The sequence below is a fragment of the Oncorhynchus masou genome, unplaced genomic scaffold (assembly GCF_036934945.1).
Source record: "Oncorhynchus masou masou isolate Uvic2021 unplaced genomic scaffold, UVic_Omas_1.1 unplaced_scaffold_2922, whole genome shotgun sequence".
In the NCBI taxonomy this organism is placed as follows: domain Eukaryota; kingdom Metazoa; phylum Chordata; class Actinopteri; order Salmoniformes; family Salmonidae; genus Oncorhynchus; species Oncorhynchus masou.
The window spans coordinates 28,679-33,240 of NW_027009343.1; the positions used below are offsets into that span (position 1 = coordinate 28,679).

Sequence of the window (4,562 nt, forward strand, 5' to 3'; positions counted from 1 at the left end):
GATAGTTTATATTGCACACAGCCATGTCCACTAGGGGAAGTAACTGCATTGCTAACGTCACTAATGTTGTCCAAGTGGGTGATAGCTGACTTCTGTCGGCCTATTGGCTAGTAGCAGTTGAATGTGTAACACGTCATTTCTTGTCAGAGTTTGAATTATTTCCCCTCTGTCAGAGAGATGTTGATCGACAAAGAAGTGATCGACAGAGAACAGCTCCTTCACAAAGTGAGTTGGAATGGCCACTGGTTGTTTCTCGATATGGATTCCCCAGCCAGCGCCATCACTGTTGTCTTGTCTGCTAACGGTTAGAAACACACTGAGATGACAGATACTAGATGGTTAGTTTGATCGACATAAGAAGTTTGACTCTGACAGAGAACAGCTCCTTCACACAGATACTAGATGTTGTCAGTTAGTTTGAATGACAGATACTGGTTGTTTCTACATTGATATGGATTCAGATGATGCTAATTTCAGTTTGACAATTATGTTTTCTGTTAGTTTGACTACATCACATTTTGGAGTTTGACTAGAGTTTTCTGTTAGTTCTGACGATACTGTTTTCTGTTATTGATACTAGATGTTTTCTGTTAGTTTGACTACTGACAGATACTAGATGTTTTCTGTTAGTTTGACTACTGACAGATACTAGATGTTTTCTGTTATTTCAGTTAGTTTGACTACTGACAGATACTAGATGTTGTCAGTTAGTTTGACTACTGGCAGATACTAGATGTTTTCTGTTATTTCAGTTAGTTTGACTACTGACAGATACTAGATGTTTTCAGATTTGACTAGATACTAGATGTTTTCTGTTACTACTGACAGATACTAGATGTTGTCTGTTAGTTTGACTACTGACAGATACTAGATGTTTTCTGTTAGTTTGACTACTGACAGATACTAGATGTTTTCTGTTATTTCAGTTTTTGACTACTGACAGATACTAGATGTTGTCAGTTAGTTTGACTACTGACAGATACTAGATGTTGTCAGTTAGTTTGACTACTGACAGATACTAGATGTTGTCTGTTAGTTTGACTACTGACAGATACTAGATGTTTTCTGTTATTTCAGTTAGTTTGACTACTGACAGATACTAGATGTTTCTGTTAGTTTGACTACTGACAGATACTTGTTTTTCTGTTATTTCAGTTAGTGACTACTGTGATGTTGTCAGTTAACTACTGGATACTAGATGTTTTCTGTTATTTCTACTGACAGATTGTTAGATGGTGTCTCTGTTTGGACAGCTGGCTTCTGGGCTGATTTCATTGACCCCTCATCAGGATCAGCTGTGAGTTGTTCTCCTACCTGTTTTTGTTTGTTCATTAATTGTTTATGTCAAAATATCTATATGTGTAATACATATGTAATGTAATATTCGTGTACTGTTTACTGTGCTTCATCAATCTGAGCTATTTTCCAGGAGACAGTATGTAGTCTTCAAGACAACCACATCATTCCTTTGTCTTGTCCCACAGTTCTTCGGGTCTCACTCCAACCACCCACTACTCAGAGAGGAGGAGTGGAACCGTCTGGGTTTCCATATCGAGGCCTCTGGTTCCTGCACAGTTATCCGTCACGTCCTGAGGGGAACACCTACGTTTGTTGGAACTGTTTTCACCACTGCACCTGCTAACAGTGACGTCATTGAAAGACTTCAAGGCCAGTCAAGTGCATTTGAAGACGGGGACTAGTTTTTATATTTTGTTATCACCATGTGAGAATGATGTATCTCACTATCCAGAAGACTGTTTGTGCCCTGACCTCTGTTTGTTCACTCTGGATTGTTCTGGAGGAAAACGGTTGCCCATTATGCCGTTGTCTTCACCACACCAGCACGGAGAGGAAGTTCTAATGGGTTGTTGTCTTCAGACGCATGCCTAACGATGTTAACCTGGTCCCAGATCTGTTTGTGTTGTTCTGTTAGTGCTGTCTTGCCAAAGATGGTAAGAGGACACAAACAGATCTGGGACCAGGCTATATAACTATGTACTTGGAAGTAGACAGGTAGGTTGCGTACAGTAGTGCTGCGATCTTTCTTTGACTCTGATGATATCATAAAGAATTGACTGAGGAAGATCCCTTTGACACCCAATAAACCACCTAGCTACCTTTGACTGAGGGCCATTTTTCTGGCCTTGGTGCTGAAGAGCCGTGAGATATAACTCCGAAGGCAATGTTCCGCATTCACGGTAAACGCTGCATATCTCAGTTCAATCTGAAATCATCTTTACATTTATATCGTGCTGCAACACTCAAATTCAGCACTACGGATTGAATCTAGTCTAATATAGTTAACACTTTCCGACTAATCTAGTGTCTACAGACTATTGCTACTGTACAGGGTTTTCCTTCACTTGCACAATGGGAATAGAAATATGGTGTCTTGGAAGAGTCTGTTGTACGTTTCCACCATAATCAATTAAAATGTCTATGTTGCTGGTATGGTACACACATCATTCAGTCATATAATTATTCAATCATCTAATGTATGTAAGAAAGTAGCGACTGGTGAGGCAACACACAACACTAAACAAAATAATGAATAGCTAATCCAAAAGAGATTTTCAGTTTGTCCTCTGTCCTCCTTGCATACGATTAGAAATGTAGACAATGCAATTAACTCTTTGCTAATTTCCTAGTGCTAATTAGGGAACACAAACTAGGAGAAATTGAAATGAATATGCCTGGCCTTGAGGTAATGTGTTACTCTGCATCTCAGTGATAAAGGTGTTCGAATCCAGGCTGTATCTCAACCGGCCGTGATTGGGAGTCCCATAAAAATATGACTTCTGGGCCTTCTCTTTTAGTAAAGTGTTCCCAGGACAAAGAGTATGTTGTTTGGGTAAGAGAAACCTCTCATTTCACACCTCTAAAAACTTCAGGTTAAACACTGATTTGAGAAGGACTGATGGGTTTGGTTTGGAACTGTGGCCACCCAGTCTGTCGGCCAGAATCAGATAAAGAAAGTCCTTTCAAATGAACACCCCTGCAGCTTAACATAGTCTCCTCCACAAGGCTTTTAAACTACACCTCCTGGACGCAGAGGCTCTGAGAAAGACATGACCTTTTTTACTTCCTGGAGAGGAAAGCAGAGAGGTGAGAAAAAGAGAGGGGTGTTAGAATGGTCCTTTTTTCTGCACCTCTAAGCTCCAAACCTTTTTGTTGTATTTCTGCCTAATGTTACCTTAACTGTGCAACTTTACCTCAGTCTGACTACACGCCTCATGCTGGATCTAAAATATCTTGCATTCCACAAACTACACTATCTGGTTATGTGGATACTGTTTATACTGTAGAAACATGTTCAGGCAAACAATACATTTAATGGTGAACACAATGTATACCAAACCTGGTATAATACATTTAATGGTGAACACAATGTATACCAAACCTGGTATATGGGATCTGTACAGGAAGTTTAGACCATCATCGTCAAGACGATATGCTAATCAATAAGTGGCAACCTTTCTATTGGACAGAACTGTAAGAAATATAGAAACATGTTACAACGTTGTAGTGTTATGGTTGACATATCTTCCACAGCCAGCGCCAGATAGCCAATGGGTTGAGAGGAAATGGGTATGGTGGGCACACAGCCTAAACCAACCAACCAACCACACGACTCCAGGAACAAAAACACCGCACTGCAACCTAGTTCACTTTTCATTCTACCTGAATCCAATGTTAACTAAAGGTATTTAACAATTGTTAAATGTATTAAACAAAATAAATACTATGTACATATATCACATACTGCACATAGAATCCAGTAAATATAACAGGAGAACTTCTTACGATGAGACAAAATCTAGAAGATTCCGTCAATACTGTCTTGGTTAAAAAATAGGAAAAATTAAATAAATTAAACAGAAAAGCAACTTCATAAAATTATAACACCAAATATCTGGTGATCAAACTTCAGATCTACTTCCTCTACCATGCAGAAGGAGTGTTAGATGTCACAGACTGTTGGATAGCATGACGCTGATGACGGTCGGAGTGTTAGATGTCATAGACTGTTGGATAGCATGACGCTGATGACGGTAGGAGTGTTAGATGTCATAGACTGTTGGATAGCATGACGCTGATGACGGTAGGAGTGTTAGATGTCATAGACTGTTGGATAGCATGACGCTGATGGCGGTAGGAGTGTTAGATGTCACAGACTGTCGGATAGCATGACGCTGCGCTGATGACGGTCGGAGTGTTAGATGTCATAGACTGTTGGATAGCATGACGCTGATGACGGTAGGAGTGTTAATGTCATAGACTGTTGGATAGCATGACGCTGATGGCGGTAGGAGTGTTAGATGTCACAGACTGTTGGATAGCATGACGCATGCGCTGATGACGGTGGAGTGTTAGATGTCATAGACTGTTGGATAGCATGACGCTGATGACGGTCGGAGTGTTAGATGTCATAGACTGTTGGATAGCATGACGCTGATGACAGTAGGAGTGTTAGATGTCACAGACTGTTGGATAGCATGACACTGATGACGGTAGGAGTGTTAGATGTCACAGATTGTTGGATAGCATGACTGTTGGATAGC

At 40.3% G+C, this 4,562-nt stretch overlaps 1 long non-coding RNA gene across 1 annotated transcript; it reads left to right on the plus strand.

The window, feature by feature from the left end:
- Positions 1-1,241: 1,241 nt before the first annotated feature.
- Positions 1,242-2,123, plus strand: LOC135534017 (uncharacterized). Its single transcript, XR_010454617.1, has 2 exons — positions 1,242-1,297; positions 1,485-2,123. It is a non-coding gene; the product is annotated as an uncharacterized LOC135534017 (long non-coding RNA).
- Positions 2,124-4,562: the final 2,439 nt, after the last annotated feature.